Consider the following 21,352-nt stretch of genomic DNA (forward strand, 5'->3'; position numbering starts at 1 on the left):
ACCTCTCTGTAACCTTTGACACCATCAATCATCCTCCTTTTGATACTCCCTAGGTTTTCATGACACTACTCTATCCTGGCTCTCCTCCGCCCTGTCTTACTGTTCCTTTTAGTCTTCTTTGCTGGATCTTTATATGGGTCAAGTGAGTGTCCTCTACTGCTGTCTTTGGCCTTCTTCTCTTCTTCCTCTATACTATTTCAGTTGGTGATCTCTTCAGCATCATGGATTCAATGATCATCTCCATGCTGATGATTCTCATATCTACTAACCTGGCCCTACTTCTTTCCTAACCACCAGACTCATATCTTCCATTGCCTATTAGACATCTCAAACTAGATGTCAAACTAGAAAGCTTACATGCAACAAGTTCAAAACTGAGCATTATTTTCCCTATCAAGCCCTCTGCTTCCTAATGTTTTTATTACAGACAGGAATCTTTGGAGGATAAGGGAGAAATAAACCAAAGAAATACAATTTTTGAGAAGTCCCTATGATTGAACCTAGTCTATATAAGCTAGAACTATGAGTGCTGAGCCATGGTTACATGTAAAAGTAAGTATATATGAGGCAGTTATCACAATAAGTGCAAACTAGGACCCCAGATAACATGTCATGAAATAATGGAGGAGGAGGAGGAGGAGGAAGAGAGATTACTTCTGTTTGGGGAATCAGGGAAGGAAGATTTCATGAAGTTAGCACTAAAAAGAGTCCTCAGAAAGGGAAGGGATTTCAATCAAGCATAGATGGAGAAGTCCATTATGAAAATTTGCATGGAAATTTGTAAGCAAAGGAACTGTGATAGAAGAAAGTAGAATAGGAGTTTGGAATGGGTAGTAGTGTAGTTTAATGGGAACACAGAGTGACTAAGGGTGAGTAGTGTGAGCAGATGGAACTAGATTGTGTAGGACCTTGAGTGCTAGAATAAGGAGATTTTACTTTATTCAGTAGGCAATGAAGGGGTATTGAGAAGAGGAATGATAAAGCAGTATATTAGGAACATTTTTAGACAACAATAAGAATAGCTTAGAGATGCGATAGACTATTAGCAAGAAGACCAGTGATGAAGGTATTCACATAGTACAGCTGAGACATGATGAGCTCCTGAACTGCACTGATGATATTGTGAATAGAAAGGATGGAGAAATATGTGAAATACTGGAGGGTAAAATTGACAGGCCTTGGCAAATGACTGGATGTGCAGGCCATGGAAAGGAAAACATCAAAGATGACTGAGATCTCTAATGTGGGTGACAGTGGTGCCAAAAACTGAAACAGAGATGTTAGAAGGAGGGGCAGATTTTGAGGGAAGAGTAATGATTCATCTTTGGATATGATGAGTTTGAAGTTAGAGTGAGATAGCAGCAATCAGAAATACAGGAGTGGCACTTGAGTGAGAGTTTGGGGGAGTAATGATATATTTGAGAATAATTTGTATGGCAATCATAATAGAACCCAAATTCAGTGGTTTAGTGAATGAAATAAATAATTTTTATCAGAAAATGGTATACAAGTAGAAGAGAAGAGGTATTAAAGTATGCATAGCATTTACCCAAGGATACCACATTTAGGCCTATACCCCAAAGAGATCAAAGAAAGAGAAAAATGACCCAATGCCCAAAAATTATTTATAATAACTTTTATAGTGGCAAAGAATTGGAAACTAAGAAGGTGTCCATTAATTGGGGGAATGGTTGACAAATTATGGTATGTGAATGTAACGGAGTACTGTTGTACCATAAGAAATGATGAATATGGTTTCAGAAAAACTTGGAAATATTTCTGTGTACTTATTCAGGATAAATTGAGAAGAACAAGGCGAATGATGTATACAATAACAACATTGTAAAAACAAAATAATTTTGAAAGACTTAAGAACTTTGATCAACCCAATGATCAATTATGATTCCAGAAGACCAAAAATGAAAAATGCTACCCATCTCAAGACAGAGAAGTAATCAAGCAAGTATTTAGAATGAGACACACATTTTTTGGATATAGTCAATAAGGAAATTTGTTTTGCATGACAATGCATATGTGTTACAATGATTTTTTCTTTTTTCTCTTTCTTTCTTTCTTTCTTTCTTTCTTTCTTTCTTTCTTTCTTTCTTTCTTTCTTTCTTTCTTCCTCTCTCTTTCTCTTTTGCAGTACGGGTGAAGGAAGATGATGAGAGAAAATAAATGCCTGTTAATTGAAAAAATAATATATGTGGTTGTGATGAGCTTCACTGAAACATTCCTACTCATTTGACTACTTCCAAGGACACAAATACATAAGAAAACTTGTCAAGATCAGAAATGACCTTATGGCCATAGATTAGAATTTTTTCTCTGCTTTTTGAGTTCTTGTGGGGAAAAAACTTATAAACTTGATCTTAAATAGCACCACCAATGATCTAACCCATTAAGCCAGTGGCAGTCAAAGGAAAATATAGTAACAGTTCCCAGTACCTGTCATTTTAGGTTGCTGGTATCTGTGTTTCCTTTTTCTCCCAACCTCCCTACTATTCTCTTCGTCTTTTTTCCCTTTACTCTTTCTCAATATGATTTTAACTTTGTAAAATTGAATGTTACACATTTAAAATGCTAATGTCTTATATTTCTTAGTAGATAAACACAACTGAAATCTGTAATAGTCAAATTGATTACAGTGTACTGGAAAGACCACTGGATTTGGAATCAGAGGATTCCTGCCTTTGTTGCACTTCTGAGCTATGGTTTCTTCATCTGTAAAATGAGGGCATTGGACTAAATGACCTTTACAGTGCCTTCCAGATCTAAGAATTGAAACCCTATGATCTTCAAACTTGAAAAGAGGTTTTTCAAAAATACTAACATAGCCCCCAATCACATCTACCAGAATGTTGGCATAATATTGCATCCTACTTATATCTATCAAGGTTAAAATTATATTCTTTTTTAATATAAATTTATTTATTTTTAGTTTTCAACATTTACTTCCATAAGATTTTGAATTCCAAATTTTCACCCCATCTCATCCCTCCCCCACACCAAGATGGCATACATTCTGAATACTCCTTCCCCTAGTCTGCCCTCTCTTCTATCTCCCTGCCCCCGTTCTCTTATCCCCTTCCCCTTCTATTTTCCTGTAGGGAAGGATAGACTTCTGTACCCCATTTCCTATATTTCTTATTTCCCAGTTGCACATGAAAACTTTTTTTAAACATGTGTTTTTAAAACTTTGGGTTCCAAATTTTCTCCTTTCCTCCCTCCCCACCCACCCTCATTGAAAAGGCAAGCAACTCAATATAGATTATACATGTGCAGTTATGCAAAACACTTCCATAGTACACATGTTGTGAAAAACTAACTCTATTTCCCTTAATCCTATCCTGCCCCCCCCACTTATTCTGTTCTTTCTTTTGACCCTGTCCCTCCTCAGAATTATTTGCTTCTGATTACCCCCTTTCCCAATCTGCCTTCCTCTCTATCATCCCCCTGCTCTCTTGTCCACTTCCCCCCCCGATTTTCCTATAGGGTAAGACAGATTTCCATACCAAACTGAATGTGTATGTTATTCCTCCCTTAAGCCAAATCCTATGAGAATAAGACTCACTCATTCCCTCTCACCTTCCCCCATTTCCCCTCCACTGTAAGAGCCTTTTCTTTTCTGTTTTTTTTTTGTGAGGTAATTTACCCCATTCTACCTCTCCCTTTCTTCTTCTCCTAGTATAATCCTCTCTCACCACTTAATTTTAATCTCCAGATATGACCCCTTAATCTTCAACTCACCCTGTGCCCTCTATCTATCTATCTATCTATCTATCTATCTATCTATCTATCTATCTACATACATACATATAATTTTTACCCCTCCAACTACCCTAATACTGACAAAGGTCTCATGAGTTATAAATATCATCTTTCCATGTAGGAATATAAACAGTTCAACCTTAATAAGTCTCTTATGATTCCTCTTTCCTGTTTACCTCTTCATGTTCCACTTGAGTCCTGTATTTGAAGGTCAAATTTTCTATTCAGCTCTGGTCTTTTCATCAGGAATTCTTGAAAGTCCTCTATTTCACTGAAGAACCATTTTTTTCCCCTGAAGGATTATACTCAGTTTTGCTGGGTAAGTGATTCTTGGATGTAATCCAATCTCCTTTGCCCTCTGGAATGTTATATTCCATGCCCTGTGGTCCCTCAATGTAGAAGCTGCTAAATCTTGTGTTATCCTGATTGTGTTTCTACAATACTTGAATTGTTTCTTTCTGGCAGCTTGTAATATTTCCTCCTTTGTTGAGGGCCAGCTCTAAAGAGTCCAATCTGGGTTTAAGATCCAGGACAGAGTTTGACTCTTGCCCAGGCTTAACCCACAGGGCTTAATCATTTAGGAAGCAGGGCTCTCCAAATCTCCCCCTGCAAGGGAGGCTCCTGAGACATTCCTTCTCACTCTTTGAACCTTACATTTACACATTCACTCCTCTATACACGTGGTGCCAAGGCACCTGGGAAAACGTTGGGAAATACAACCCAATCTAGGAACCCTGATAATGAGGAAATGTATGTTGTCACATCCTCAGCAGATGTTTTGGGGAGTATCTCACAGGAAGGACTCTTTGAAGTTAGGCTAGATTTTCTCTATATAACCTGTACCCTCAGGTGAATAAACTGAGTCAGACTTTACTGCTCCACCTGGCCCATGTCTCACATTTATTTCACGCCTTCCTGTTTGGTGTACTATCTGATTGCTGGTGATACTCCTTGACCTGGGAACTCTGGAATTTGGCTACAATATTCCTAGGAGTTTTCCTTTGGGGATCTCTTTCAGGAGGAGATCAGTAGATTCTTTCAATTTCTATTTTGCCCTCTGGTTCTAAAATATCAGGGCAGTTTTCCTTGATAATTTCTTGAAAGATGATGTCTAGGCTCTTTTTTTGATCATGGCTTTCAGATAGTCCAATAATTTTTAAATTATCTCTCCTGGATCTATTTTCCAGGTCAGTTGTTTTTCCAATGAGATATTTCACATTATCTTCTATTTTTTCATTCTTTTGGATTTGTTTTACAGTGTCTTGATTTCTCATAAAGTCACTAGCTTCCAATTGCTCTATTCTAATTTTTAAGGAAGTATTTTCTTCAGTAAGTTTTTGGACTTCCTTTTCCATTTGGCCAATTTTTCTTTTTAGGGCATTCTTCTCATTGGCTTCTTGGACCTCTTTTGCCATTTGGGTTAGGCTATTTTTTAAGGTGTTATTTTCTTCAGTATTTTTTTGGGTCTCCTTTAGCAAGCTGTTGACTTGTTTTTCATGATTTTCTTGCATCCCTCTCATTTCTCTTCCCAGTTTTTCCTCTACTTCTCTTACTTGCTTCTCAAAATTCCTTTTGTGCTCTTCAAAGGCCTGGGACTGATTCATATTTTTCTTGGAGGCTTTGGATGTAGGAGCTTTGACTTTGTTGTCTTCTTCTCATTGTATGTTTTGATCTTCTTTTTCACCAAAGTAAGATAATACAGCCTGACTCTTTTTGCGCTGCTTGCTCATGATCCCAGCCAATTACTTGAGTTTTAAACTCTTTGTTGAGGTAAGAATCTGCTTCCAATGTGGAGAAAGTACTGTCCCAAACTTCGGGGGTTTATACAGCTATTTTCAGAGATACTTGTAGGGACCTGTAAATTTTCAGTTCTTGCAAGGTGGTATGATAAGGGGTGAGGTGTTTACTTCTTTCCTGGCCTGTGCTCTGGTCTATTAGTGACCACAAGCACTCTTTTCTGTCCTGGAACTGTGAGGAAGGTTTCCTCTCTACTGCCACTACAAACTCCACCACACTAGCGCTCCTCCTTACCCCAGGACTGCTGCCCAAAACTGTGACCCAGATCCAAGCACGAGCAAAGTAAGAGATTCCTGCTTCAGCACTGGCAAAGAGATCCCTGCAATCCCCCTCTGATCAGCCACTCGATTCCCCCTCAGTCTGTGGGCCAGAAGCTGAGGACACAGCCACCACCCCAGCGCCCATGCTCTGTGCTCTGGAACTGGCTCTGAGACCTAGCTCCTCTCTCACCGCAGAAACAGACTCTTCCCACTGACCTTCTAAGTTGTCTTTGGCGTTCATGGGTTGAGAAGTCTGGAAACCACCACAGCTGCCTGCAATTCAGTCCTCTGAGGCCTGCTCCAGGTTCTCTGTGGCCTGCGCCCCGCGCTGCACTGCGCTCCTCTCCCCACCTGGCGTAATATACCTTTCCAATCAATCATCCAGATTGTCTTGGGTCAGAAAGTTGTTTCACTCTGTCTTTTTGTGGGTTCTGCTGCTTTAGAATTTGTTTAGAGCTATTTTTTATAGTTTTTTGGAGGGGTTTGGGGGACAGCTCAAGCAAGTCACTGCTTTCACTCCGCTATCTTGGCTCCGCCTCATTAACGTTATATTCTTGAAAAACAATGTAAACTATGCTATTTCAAATCAATCAAGAAGTCCAATACTAGCTTTTACCTTAAAATGCCAAACCAAGGACATAGTCCTTTGGGGATGAGATTCACCCCTGAAATTGAGATCAATAAATCAATCATTAAATAGTTATTCCATGGGTGATGCAAGTAGACATCCTGTGCTATTTGCTGAGGTAGGTATAGGAACTTGAGCCCTCCCCTTCAAGGAATGTGCAATCTATTTGGAGAAGAGAAGACCCATACACATGAACAGAACTAATAATACTAGGGAGAAAAATGTGTTCAACAGCAGTGTCATCACCAACACTATGGAAATTCAGAAGAAGTAATCATTGTGGGCTGGGCTGGTTAGGGAAGATTTCCGGAAATAGTCCATTATATAGGATATTTGCCTTTTAATACAGGAAGATTTTTCAGCTCTGCATCCCTAAGAGCTTTATCTTGTGTGATACTGATTAATTACTTACTTGACTGTGTCATGAATGTGTTTTTTTAGTATCCTATATAAGCTCTAATTTATCTTTCTGCATAGTTAGATATTTTCACCTAAAGAGATAGTGCCTGTGGTCTATTGTTTGCATTTGCACATTTTCTTGTAGTGACATTTACGAAAATATGGAACATCTATAGTAGAAAAAGTAATCCAAAGAACGTATTCCACTGATGATGAGTCAATAGCATCATCTTTGTTTACTCAAGGAAGGCATACTTCCTTTGTGTGGTATAGTAGTAGAGAGAACACTGGAAGAGCCAAGGACCACTTTTGATTTCAGTACAAACAACAACAAAAATAAACATTTATTAAGCACCTACTATGTGCCAGAAACTGAGCTTAGCACTGGGGACACAGAGAGAGGAAAGAACAGTTTCTGCCCTCGAAGACTCAAGTCCAATGGGGGAGAGAACACACAAATAACTGTGTACATAAAATATATTTAGTATAAATAGGAGGTAAGCTCAGAAGGAAGACACTGGCAAGGTTGGGGGAAGGGGGAAGGGAAGGACCATGAAAGGCCTCTTGCAGAAAGTAGGATTTAAAATGTGTCTTTTTTTGGGGGGGGTGTTAGGCAATGGGGTTAAGTGACTTGCCCAGGGTCACACAGCTAGTAAGTGTTATGTGTCTGAGGGCAAATTTGAACTCAGGTCCTCCTAAATCCAGGGCTACTGCTCTATTCACTGTGCCATCTAGCTGCCCCTTTTAAACTGTGTGTTGAAGGAAGCCAGATAAGACAGAAGCTGGAGATAAAGATGAAAAGTAAGGCATGGGGCACAATCAGTGAAAAGGCATAGAGGGTTTCATATGTGACAGACAGCAAGAAACCTAGTGTCACTATGTCATAGACTATTTTGTGGAGGATACAGTATCAGAAGTCTCAAAAGCTAGGGATGCCCCAGGTTGTGAAAGGGCTTTAAAAGCCAAACAGGGTATTATATTTGGCAGTGGAGGTAATAAGGAGCCACTGGGGATTATTGAGGAGGGAAAGTTGACATGGTCAGACCTGCACTTCAGGAAGATCTCCCTAGTGGTCTACAGCAAGACGATGCAGAGAGGGCAAAGACTTGAAGCAAGAGACCAATTAGTGGGCTAGTGCAATAGCCAGGAGGTGATGAAGGCCTAAACAAAGGTGGTGGCTATGTAGGTGGAGAAAAGGGAACGTGTACTAGAGATGATGGGAAAGTAGAAATGACAGTAAGAGTTCACTGTGAATGGATACAACCATTCTGTAAAGCAATTTGGAATCACATACATAAAGTCATTAAATGGGGTGTGCCCTTTGACACTTCTAAGGCTTTACCCCCCCCAAAAAAAGAGAAAAATGTCCTTTATGTACACAAATATTTATAGCAGATATTTTTGGGGTGGAAAAAATCTAGAAACTGAGAGGATACTTAATAATTGAGGAATGGTTGAAAAAGTTGTAGTATATGAATGTGATGGAGTACTTTTGTGCTATAAGAAAGGAAAAAATACACGATTTCAAGAAAGATATATCAACTGACGCAGAGTGAAATAAGCAGAATCAAAAAGAATAATTATACTAAAACAATAATACTATAAAATAGACATTTTTGAAGACTTAAAAGGTCTTAATTGATATTAAGCTGATAATGAATAGCAAAACCAGCAGGACAATTTATATAATGAAAACAACAGTGTAAAAAAACCTTTGAAAGCTGTAGGAATTATGGTCAATACAATACAATGATCATCCATAATTCCAAAGAATTGATAATGACACATGCTATCCATTGAAGAGATTTAGGGTGCAGATATAGATTTGTTTGATTCATTTCTTTATTGATTGTCTAGATGTTAGAAAGTGATAAAGAAACGGTTAATAGTGTAGATTAAATAAGAAAGCGTGTTGTACATAGATTTTTATTCCATAGAGCCAGTTGTCAAACATCTACCAGCATACTCCTCGCTAGGGGTTATAAGGCAGAGTAGATCCATATGGAAGTAGAACAATTGTGAATGATGGTAAGAGTAAGAGTTGTATGACTTTGGACAAGTAACTTACTTTTTGTGCCTCAGTTTCCTCATCTGGCACATGGGAATAAATAATTCCTACCATACTTACCTAACTGCAGTGTCTTTAGGATCAAATAAAACAACAAATATGAAAGCAAATTCAAAAATATAAATCACTAAACAAATTAATTATTTTAAGATACTACAGTAATAAACAAAATTGGGATTGGAGAGGAAAGCATTATAGGAGTGGGGAAGAAATTTCAAAGAGAGACTGTCTTGACTCTTTAGGGACAACTTTTTTTCCTGAATTCTGCTATTTTAGTGCTTATTACTAATTGGGTGTGGAGGGCCTTGATTCTCTCTTGGGCTTTTTCAGAGTCAGCAACTGAGCCAAACCTAGAAACAGCCAACAGAGTTCCTTAGAGGACCAGGTACTGCCCATTGTTAAAAGCTGGCAGTCCTAAGCCAGGCCTGTGAGAAGGACCCTCTTCTTGCTCTTCAAGGGATCTATACTACTGGCCCTCCAGATACTAGGTGGTAAGTACAGGTGCCCAAGAAGTGCTTGGGAGACTCTTTAACTTCCTACTGCAAGAATACCCACTCACTCTGCTGGGTAATGGCCCAGCCTAAGACCTTTCTCCTATGAAATAGATACTTTGGTGTGTGGTGTCTCAGTAGTAGAACCTAGCTAGCCAGTCCCCAGGCCTAGAAATTAATATTGTTAATTAATACAGTTCCTTACAGGAACTGGTTTTCTTTGGGGGGGGAAGCAGGGGGCTTTGTATTCCCAGCACTTAGCACAGTGCCTGGCTCCTAGTAGGCACTCAGAAAATGATCGTTGACTGACTGACTGACTCTAGAACAGGGGCTCTTAACCTGGACTCTGCAAGACCCCCAAAGTATCTGTGGATAGTGTTTAGGGGTTACATAAACTTGGATGGAGGGAATAATGCATCTTTATTTTCATAAGCCTTTGGTTTCCTTTGTTGTTTTAGCTGATCTCATTCAGTCATTTTAGTCATATCCAATTCTCTTTGACCCCATTTGGAGTATTCTTGGCAAAGATACTGGAGTGGTTTGCCATTTCCTTCTCTAGCTCATTTTATAGGTGAGGAAACTGAGGCAAACAGGTTAAGTGACTTGCGCAGGGTCACACAGCTAGTCTCCAAGGCAGCTAGGTGGTATAGTGGATAGAAGACTGGACCTGGAGTCAGGAAGACCTGAGTTCACATCTGACCTCAGACACTTACTATCTGTCTAGTAAGCACTCCAGTATTTTTGCCAAGAAAACCCCAATTGGGGTCATGACAAATTAGACGTGGCTGAAACGACTCAACAATGACTTCTTGACTCTGGGGCCAGTGTTCTAGTCATGGTGCCACTCAGCACAGCCTTTGGTTTCCTCTGTAATTTTGTGTCTTTTATTTTATCCATTTAAAAACATTATTCTGAGAAGGGGTCCATGAAGCTGCCAAATGGGTCCATAACACAGAAAAGGTGAAAACCCCTGCCCTGGACACAGGAGTCGGTGAAAGAGAGAAGGGGACAAAGAATGTTGGGGAAAAGACTTAGGCGGGATTGCAGCAACTAAGCTTGAGAGGAAGTAGACTTTAAAGACAGCTACCTCCAGGTGGCATCTGAAGGGGGAGTCACAAGGTTCACCCTTCCCAAAAATATCTCTTCCATTGGTAGAGAAGTACCATAGAAAGAGATTATAATAGGGGTCAGGAGAGCTGGCTTCTGCAGACTAACTGTCCCACCAGCTCTCTCTGTGACTTCAGCAAATCACTTCCCTTTTCCTCATCTGACACCTACAGGGGTCATACTGGGCAATTTCTAGAACCCTTTCCAGTTCCAACATTCAGTATCTCTGTACTCTATCTATAGACACTCCTTGAAATTTAAACATCAAGGGCATGCAATGGTGTTTTAAAATTCAATTGTTGCCTTGGAGGGAAGCAACCTTAACCCATCATCACACATAGATGTAGAGCTGGAAGGGAGATCATCTCATCTGAACTCCTTATTTTTCAAATGAAGAAACTGAGGCCCAGAGAAGTTAAGTGTTTTGCCTGAAGTTGCACAGCCAGGATTTGAACCTAGGTCCTTTGATTCCAAATCGTACCCTTTTTCCTTTCCATAAAATATGTGGTCTAATGGAAAGCCAATAGATTGGGAATCAGGAAACCTGGCTTTGGATCTTCTGGGAATATTTTAGAAATGAGTCAATTCTCAGGTCAACAGCAGGCAGAAAGCAAGGCTTGTCTGTGACTTTGGGACACAGGATAGGTAAGTGTTGATGGTGAAAGGGAACTGTTTGGAGCATGGATGTCTGGGTTGTATGCCATAGTGAGAGGCCCTGGTGTGCCACAGAGAGGGTAGTGTATGGGTATTCAGGTCCTGCACCCAAAGATAGAAAGGAAGTTCCAAATGGGGACCTGAAGACAAACAGCCTTCTCCTTCAGAGGGCCAAAGACGTGTGTGCCCAGGATTCAATCTCCAGGGGCTTCTCACCTCCTGTGAGGTAGGTGGCAGGAGTTAAAATCCTCAATTAAGGAAACAAATATGTAGAGCTGAAGTGACCTGCCCAAAGGTGCAGAAAAGTCCTAGCTAGCAGTGCCTCATAACACAAAGTCCTGCTCATTTACATGGAGATGCTTCCGTTTCTCTCAGCTGAGGGAGAATCATAGCTCATAGAATATTGGAGGTTGGAGCCATGTCAGAACATGGGATGTCAGTGTTGGAAGGGACTTTGAAATCATAGAACATAGAATGGCTAAATGGGAAGGGACTTCAGAGATGGTCATCTACTCCAACCTCTTTGTTTTAAGGCCACCTCCATTAGTCCCAATTTGCCAGGATTCATTTCTGTTTGTAGATAAGAGAAAAAGAGCAAGGCAGTAATCAAAGAATTTGTTGTCATGAAGGAGGGAAACCTAGCAGGAAGGGCAAGGGGTAAGCAGGAGGAGGGAAGAAAGAGGAAAGGGGATTGGCAGGAAATCATATATCACTGGCTTCAGAGTGTCCCACTCCCCCATTACATTCCAGGCATTCAGTGACTGGGAGAGTTTGGAGATTAGGAATTTGGAGATGAAGGAGGAGGGGGAAGAGTAAAGAATCAGAGATGAAGAAAAGATTCAAGAAAAATACCAAAGCCTAAGTCATGCCTCCACTGAAGATCTGTCAATTTCTGTTCTGGGAGAAGCTGAGGGTGAGAGTAGCGAAAATGGAGGGAGAGAAATAGATTAAATGACCTCAAGTTGAGGTCCTTTACCAAATCTATGAATCTATAATTCCATAAGAGGGAGGAAGGAAGGGGGGAAAAGGAAAGAAGAAAAGAGAGGAAGGGAAACAGAAAAGGATGGAGGAGAAAATTGTGGAGACTGAATGATGCTATGAGAGATTTGCATTATTGATCCAGGATGAAAGAAGGGTAAGAAATGACTTGGTAAATGCCTTTGAACATATTTTATAGACCCACTATTATTCATCTCATTTCCAAGAATGAAAATCCTGGGATAAAATTGTCTAATATGAAGTAAATGAATAAAAATGCCATTGCTAAGACCTGCCTGATAGCAAACATTGTCTGGGTACCAGCATACCCAGACTGGACCACATAATTTCTAAGGTCCTACCTCTAATATTCAAGGTTCTAAGTTACCTTCTTCTCGTCTAGTCCAAAATTCTATGTTCCAAAGTTCTTCTTCCTCTCAGTCTATGTATGAGTCCACAATATTATAATTTAATCCTAAGATAATGAGAATATTTTTTCATTATACATGTCACATCAAAAAATGCCGATTTGATTATATATGCAAGGAAGTTAGATAAGCAAATAAACTAACTGAGTTGTACGCAGTAGAGTAGTTAATTATTTGTATCAAGACAGAGGAGCAGAGGTGTAAAAAATGCAAATCAGAAAATAATCCAAAACATGGCCAGGATCTAGAGTGTAGCATCTATTAATCTAATCTAATTTATCTATATACATGTAATATTTATTTTACATTTTTCCTTTCTACGTGAAAAATTACCGATGCTAATATTAGAATGAGTTTGTATTTATAAATCATGCACTGTCAGGAAGGAAGAGAAAGTATAATATCTATCTACATATAGATGTGTGTGTGTATATATATATATATATTTTAAATCATTCCTTTTCCTGACCATGTGTTAGTAAGGCTAATATTAAAGTGAGGTTGCTTTTAAAGATCTAAATACTGATTCTCAATTCTGATTCTCTTAAATCCAGGGGAGAATAAGCGTTTGTTTTATCCAATATTCAAAAACCCCATGACTTTTTGCACTGACCACAAATAAGAGGACAGAAATTACCCAAGAACCAGGCAATGGGGAAGTGAGCCTCAGATTACAGAATTACTGTGGATCACTTATACAAGTGAATGGTTGAGGGATAATATCAGGATCTTCGGGCTGAGGAAAGGAATGGAAAAGTTGGGGTCAGTCAGGTTCCTGTGTGGTATCGTAAGTGCTCCCAGGGCACACTCCAGAGTTAGTCTTAAACTATAAAGCATTGGTGGGGAGAATTCAGATGATGGATTATTCACTGGATTCACTGCTTTCTGATGGGCTTTCAGTTTCATTTATTTGGCAGGGTGACAAATTAGGCTTGGTTTATCGCAGGGTAATTTCACTCCAATAACAATTCAAAAAAGGTTGGGAAGAAGAAAAGGATACTATGGCCCATTATTAGCAGGGGTATTATTTTTAGTTCATTACAACCTAAAAATTGTCATAGTGGATTAACTCCATGAGCCATCTAGCCCTGAACTCCTTCTCAGGTGAAGGGACAATTTAAGGGTATATCATCCTTATCTCTCTATCATTTCAACTAAAAAAGATTAAGGATGGGCTTCAAACATCCTAGTTTTCCTGAATGATTATACAGCTATCATCCATGGATTTATATAAACATTTGTTGAAATGGTTTACATTTTTAGCCCATATCACCTCTTGGCAAAAATTCCATAACTTTATTCACTGTTCTGTAGCATAAATAGGCTTTCCCTTTATTTATCCTATTCATATGTATTTCCTTTGTATTACCTCATTCTAATATTCTGAGATTTGGTGGGAAAAGTCTTTGTTCACTATAGGCTACCCCCAAAGTCTTTGGGGATATCCCCACTAGGTCTTTGGAGATACCCTATATATACCATTTTTTCACATTTTGTGGACTTCAAAGATCTCTCTTCCTTAAGGTTTATCATTCTGGACTGAAGTCCTAATCTTTTCAATTTGTCTTCATATGATGGCATCCCTCTTTCCTCCATCTCTGAAATCTTAGAATCCCAGAATTCCAGAGGCAGAAGGTGTCTTGAAACTCTGTCATTCAAAGTCATGTATCCTAGGGTCACCTGTACTCCCCTTTCTTAGACACCTCTTCCCCAAAAAGAATAGGAGGACCTCAGAAAATATCTGATTCAGCTATGTGGTATGAGATTAAAACTCATTAAAAGCCTCTCATCACTGCCCTTCTGTGGTGGTATAGATACTGTGTGGAAAAGGGGAAAGGAACATGGTTCTAGCAACCACATTCCCACACACAGTCCCTCTCAGATTACAGGTCAAGAAGCCATTTATGGATTTGCCCTTCTGCTCACCTTTTCACTCATTCCCACCTCTCTTGTGGTCATGGAAACCTATCTTTACTCATTTGCCTTTTGCTCACTCTTTTAAAATTCCCTTGATCAAACCCATTTCCATACTATAACCCACTCATTCATTCTGTACAACTGAATTATTCTACAAATTCAGTACCACCCTAAAGACAAAATCATAATGATGGAAAGGACTTGAGAAACCAAATAATCCAACCTATGCCGACAGGAAAAATCTCCTCCTCCATAACATTCCCAACAAGTGGTCATCCATTCATTGTGCTCATCACATAATAGCTGATAGCTAGCATTTATATAGTGCTTTAAGCTTTGCAAAGCACTTTACTAATATTATCTCCTTTCATCCTGGGAGGTGTGTGTTATTATTATCCCATTTTACAGATGAGGAAACTGAGACAGAGAGAGGTTATGTGACTTGCCCAGGATCACATAGCTACTTAAGTGTGTAAGGCCTAATTTGAACTTGGGTCTTCCTGACTCCAGGTCCAGCACTCTGACCACTGCACCACCTAGCTACTTCTGACCATAAACACTAATTCTACATCCATGCCTATTCTTTCTCTACTGCCAGTTCCAAGAGGTCAATACCAGTTCCAAACATCCTTCCTGATGCTTTTAAATAGGCCTGAAGAATAGTTGGTATCTATCTGTCCCTCTAGCCCCAAGTACACAGCTACTTTTCCCTTTCCAAACAGCCCTATAATAATCTTCAAGTCTGGAGCCTTTGCATAGAGGAATCATTCTCTCCATCAACAAGGAGAACCTTATGCAAATATTCCAAGGTTGAAACCATGGTTCTATTTCTGACCCTCTGACAGAAGAGATTTCAGATATCATCTAGACCAGTCTATTACAACTAAAGCATGAACCCTCTCTACAATATTTGCAAGAAGTTGTTACCCAGGATCCACTTGAAAACCTCGAGTAATAAACTCAATATTCTTCTTCCCTTGCACGCTTAGAGCTATTCCTATTTTGGACAACTTCAATTATTAGGAAGCTTTTCAGTAAGTTGAATTTGAATCTAGCTCCCTATAACTTTCTAGTTTCATCTTTCAGGCCCAAATAAAACAAGTGGAATGAATCCATTTTCCATCTGATACTCCTCCCACAATCTTAAGACAATTATCAAAGCAATCTCTACCCTTATCTTCTCTACCACTGGCTACATATTCCCAGTTCTTTCACCCACTCCTCATACAGGATGGTTTCAAGTCCCTTCATTATCCTGGCTCCAATTTGACCTGATAGCCTGTATTTGCTCTTCTTGTGGGGAATAAAGTTCCCTATTCATTTGATGATTCTTAGTGGTTGAGGTTTTGGTAACAGTAAAGATATACCTAGAATTGACAGAAGGAAACTAGTAGATAGCTATGGAGCCCAAAGAACTATGAAATAATCTTTAATCCTCCTTATCTTGCTTTTCTTCTTCTCTTTTTTTTTTCTTATTTTATTTTCCCTGAAGACTTTGCATTGAGGAAATGAATCTTGTCCAACAGTTTACAGTGGCACTTACTTCTCTCCTGACAGTTTGCTTAGTATGGTGACTTTTCTCTCTTCTGCAGGGGACAGAAGGAGGCCAGTGATGGGAGGAGCCAAGAACACCTCCTTTAGAGGTTTCATCCTGATGGGTATCTCTGACCATCCCCAGCTGGAGATGATCTTTTTTGTTGTTATCCTGTTCTGGTACCTGTTAACCTTGGTGGGCAACCTGACCATTATCCTAATATCGCACCTGGATGCCCAGCTTCACACACCCATGTATTTCTTCCTCAGTAACCTTGCCTCCCTTGACCTTGCCTATACCACAAGTGTAGTCCCTCAGATGCTGTTCAATCTGTGGGGCCCAGTTAAAACCATCAGCTATGGTGGCTGTATAACACAGCTATATGTCTTCCTCTGGCTGGGTGCCACAGAGTGCATCCTCTTGGTTGTGATGGCATTTGATCGCTTTGTAGCTGTCTGCCGGCCCCTATACTACATGACCATCATGAATCCTCGGGTTTGTTGGCAGCTAGCTGCCACTGCCTGGCTAGGTGGCCTGGGAAATTCCCTAACTCAGTCAACGTTCACTCTGCAGCTCCCATTTTGTGGACACCAGGCAGTGGACAGTTTCCTCTGTGAAGTACCAGCTCTAATCAAATTGGCCTGTGGATGACACAAGCCTCAATGAGGCTGTACTCAATGGTATCTGTGCCTTCTTCACTGCAGTGCCCCTGAGCACCATCCTCATCTCCTATGGTTATATTGCTCAGGCTGTCCTGAAGATTCCCTCAGCTGAAGGCCGGCATAAGGCCTTTAATACTTGTGGCTCCCATCTGATAGTAGTATTCCTCTTCTATGGCTCAGCTATTTATGCCTACCTACTGCCAGCCAAGAGTAGTTCCCAAGACTGGGGAAAATTCATAACTTTGTTTTATTCAGTAGTTACACCCATGGTGAACCCCCTAATCTACACTCTGAGGAACAAGGAGGTGAAGGGGGCACTAAGGAAATTGTTGAGAAAATGGAGGGAGAAATGGTGAGGGAAGGAGAGAGTGGGCTACCATATCTTTCCTGTTTTGTATCTTTCTCTCTGTCTCTCTGTCTTTGTCTCTGTCTCTCTCCCTCATCAGATCTACATTAGTATAAGTAAACCTGATGCCCATATAAGGCACCTTTAAGTAAGTTAAAAACCTTCCCAAGAACCCTAATAGTTGGTATCTTGTTAGTATTATTTGATGATTTTCTACTTAATGATGAAAAACATGCAGTGGGGTACAGATTATAAGGCCAGAAGCTTTCAGGTCTCAGAAGTTATTGGTCTAATATAGCTCTAATTTCCATTACTCTGTCTCTATTCCAACCTATATTATTATAGTTATTATTATTCACATCTCAAATGAGATAATGTATGTAAAATGCTTTGCTAATAGCACTATACAAATGTTAGCTATGACTATTATTATAATATAGATGGGGTTTTTTGGTTTTGTTTACTTTACCTTTCAAAGTATTTTCACATTCATTATCTTGCTTGATTTGGTTCAATATTGAAAAAGATGATTATTTCATAGAGGCCAATACTTCCGGACACAGATCACCCTTCCCTCTCTTTTAGTAGATAGTCTTCTTGAGGTACCATATCTAAAAAAAATCTTCCCCCAGTGGCCACCCTTCAGGTGATGAACCTCTCTGCTATTAATTAGACTGGATTTGGGATGACAGACATACAGAGTGTCAGCAAACCTGCCCTTGAAGCCTTTCAAACTTGGGAGGATCCAGCTGCCTCAGCTTGTGTTCTGCTGTCACAGCCTTTGAACACACAGGGTTATTTCCCTGCCACATGGTTTTGAGGAGGGATTTCATGCATTTCAAAGATAAGTATTCCTATTGGTCAGAGATAAAATATTTGTCTATATGTCTGAAATTATATCATCTTTATATCCATCTCTGTCTCTTCATCTGTCAACTTATCTATTCAGTTTTTCATCCACATATCTCTCTCTATCCTCTCTCTTCTCCCTTTCACTTTTGTGTTGAATCTTTCCTTCAGCCTCATGTAATTTTTAATGATAAATGAGGGGGAAAATTGTTCACTCCTCCATTCCAAACAAACCAATGTCCCTAATGGAAATGGGAACTTGCTACATATTTATTGATGTCATCCTCCCTGAAAGTTATAGCCACCAAGTTTGCCACCAGCCTTCATATCCTGATTGGGCTAGTGAGTCACACACCTATATGACACTTCTACAAACAAGACAAAAGGCCATACATCAGGCTCATTGAAAAGGCAAGCAAAGGCATTTTTTTAAAGGTCTTGGGTTCATTTTCCTTTTCTCCAACATCTAGAGCTTCAGTTCTGCAGATCCTAAAACTCAGTGATTAAGTTGGCATGTGCTGAGTCCACTAAACAGGATGCTTATGGGGGAACCATACAATATGTATATATTGTATATTTGCAAATCTAACTGGAATTGTCAAAGAAAATGAAAACCAATGTACTTTCTCTTCAGGTAGTCAACTCAAATCAGAATCAAAAAGTTTTCTTGGTGTCTGTGGAATCAGAGAAATGGATTTTCAATGGGGTTTTAGGGATAATTTTGTCAATTTTATTATTGAGTCTTATGAGTTCCCTCTTTAACACTAAAAGAACCATATTTGCCAAGTAACCGTTTTCATTTAGCTAATCAGAATCATCTTGTCCTTCAAATAGTGCTTGATGGATAGTAACATATTTCTTTCTCTTAAACTCTCCCTTTTCTGTATCTCCACACTGGCCCCACTCCCCTGTTTTCTCAACCAAGTCTTTTGATTACAAATGTTAAGATCCTTTGCTGGCACTGGGTACAAGACTCTGTTGCATTGGTTCTGTATTGCAATCCCAGAGCAAGGAAGAACATTTAGAGCTTGTGGATGCAGGGGAACAGGGACTCTGTTCACAGTTTCAGGGAGGAAAAAGAGTACTTGTGGTCAATCACAGACCAGAGCACAGGCCAGGAGAGCAGTAACCACACTTCTGAAATCATACCACCTTGAAAGTATTGAAAACTTACAGGCCCCAGAACTAGTTCTATAAATAGCAACATGAAAAACCTGAAGCTTGAGATATTTCCCCCTCCATCCCAGGATCAGAGCCCAATTTTAACATATATACTTAAAAGTTAAGAGATAAGCTGGAAAAACGAGCAAATAACAAAAAAGAACTTGACCATAGAAAGTTACTATAGTGATAGCGACGATCAGAATACAGAAGAAGACAGCAAAGTCAAAAGTACTACACCCAAAATCTTAAAGATAAACATAAATCAGTCTCAGGCCCAAAAAGAATTCCTACAGGAACTCCAAAAAGGATTTTATAAATCAAATAAGAGAAAAAGACAAAAAATTGTGAAAACTAAGGAGAGTGATGCAAGAAAATCATGATAAAAAGGCAACAGCTGAGTAAAAGAAAGTAAAAAAATTACTAAAGAAAATAACACCTTAAAAAACAGAATAGTCAAAACGCTAAGAGATGTAGAAAAATTCACTGAAAAGGAGAACTCCTTAAAAAGCTAATGGAAAAAGAGGTACAAATATTCAGTGAAGGAAAGAACTCCTTAAAAAGTATAATTGACCAAATGGAAAAGGAGGTACAACAGCTCACTGAAGAACCTAATTCCTCAAAAATTAGAGTTGAGGAGGTGGCAGATAATGACTCCATGAGACACTAAGAAACAATAAAACAAATTCAAAAGAATGAAAAAATAGAAGAAAATGTGAAATATTTCATTGGAAAAATAATTCACCTGGAAAATAAGTCGAGGAGAGGTAATTGAAGAATTATTGGACTATTGGAAAACTATGATCAAAAAAAGAGTCTAGACATCAATTTTCAAAAAGTTATCAAGGAAAACTGCCCTGATATCCAAGAACCAGAGGGTAAAATAGAAATTGAAAGAATCTGCCAATGGCCCCCTGAAAGAGACCCCCAAATGAAAACTCCCAGGAATATTAGAGCTAGATTCCACAGCTCCCAGATCAAGGAGAAAATATTGCAAGCTTCCAGAAAGAAACAATTCAAATGTCATGGAGCCACAGTCAGGACAGCACAAGATTTAGCAGCTTCTACAGTAAAGGAGACAAGAGCTTAGATATGATATTCTGGAAGGAAAAGGGACTAGGATTACAAACAAGAATCACCTATGCAGCAAAACTGAGTATAATTCTTGAGGGGAAAAAATGGAAATTTAATGAAATAGAGGACTTTCAAGTATGCCTGATGAAAAAACCAGAGCTGAACAGAAAATTTGACTTTCAAATACAAGATTCAAGAGAAGCATGAAAAGGTAAACAGGAAAGAGAAATCATAAGGGATTCAAGATTTACATTCCACTGTGGGAAGATGATCCTCATAACTCCTAAAAACTTCCTTATTATTAGGATAGTTAGAAAGAGTATACAAAGACAGAGGGCACAGGGTGAGTTGAATATGATACGATATCTAGAAAAATAAAATTAAGGGGTGAGAAAGAGGAATGCACTAGGGAAAGGGGGAAAGAGAGTAGAATTAGGAAAATTATCTCACATAAAAGCAGTGCAAAAGAGCTTTTACAATGATGGGGAACGTGAGGACATGGCAGACAACACCTGAACCTTACTCTCATTGGAATTGGCTGAAAGAGAGAATAACATATACACTCAGTTGGGTATAGAAATCTATCTCACCATACAGGAAAGCAGGAGGAGAAGGAAATAAGAAGAGGGGCTAAAAACAGGGAAGTTAGATTGGGAGAGGTAGTAGTCAGGAGTAAAACACTTTTGAGGGTGGACAAGGTGAAAGGACAGAGAGAAGAATAAACGGGTAAAATAGGATGCAAGGAAATACACAGTAATCAAAACTGAAACAAAATTTTATACCAAGTTTCTCTGATGAATACCTCATTTCTCAAATATATAGAGATCTGAATCCAATTTGTAAGACAAGTCATTCCCCAACTGATAAATGGTCAAAGGATATGAACAGGCAATTTTCAGATGAAGAAATCAGATCTATAGTCACATGAAAGAATGCACTAAATAGTATTGATTAGAGAAATGCCAATTAAAAATGAGAGAAAAGAAAAATGACGAATTTTGGAGGGGATATGGGAAAACTGGGACACTAAAGCACCCTTGGTGGAGTTGTGAACTGAGCCAACAATTCTGGAGAGTAATTTGGAACTATACCCAAAGGGCTATAAAATAGTTCATACCTTTGGCCCAGTACAGGTGTTCAGGGAGGACAAGTATCTCTGTTATAAAAGGCTCTGAGCCCTTTTTTTTTTTTAGGCAATTGGGGGTAAGTGACTTGCCCAGGGTCACAC

General features: G+C 39.3%; 1 pseudogene; it reads left to right on the plus strand.

The window, feature by feature from the left end:
- The first annotated feature begins 16,110 nt into the window (after positions 1-16,110).
- LOC110214633 (olfactory receptor 2C1-like) lies at positions 16,111-19,806 on the plus strand (annotated as a pseudogene).
- The last annotated feature ends 1,546 nt before the right edge of the window (positions 19,807-21,352 follow it).

Source organism: Phascolarctos cinereus, unplaced genomic scaffold (genome assembly GCF_003287225.1).
Source record: "Phascolarctos cinereus isolate Bilbo 61053 unplaced genomic scaffold, phaCin_HiC Scaffold_4;HRSCAF=312, whole genome shotgun sequence".
In the NCBI taxonomy this organism is placed as follows: Eukaryota; Metazoa; Chordata; class Mammalia; order Diprotodontia; family Phascolarctidae; genus Phascolarctos; species Phascolarctos cinereus.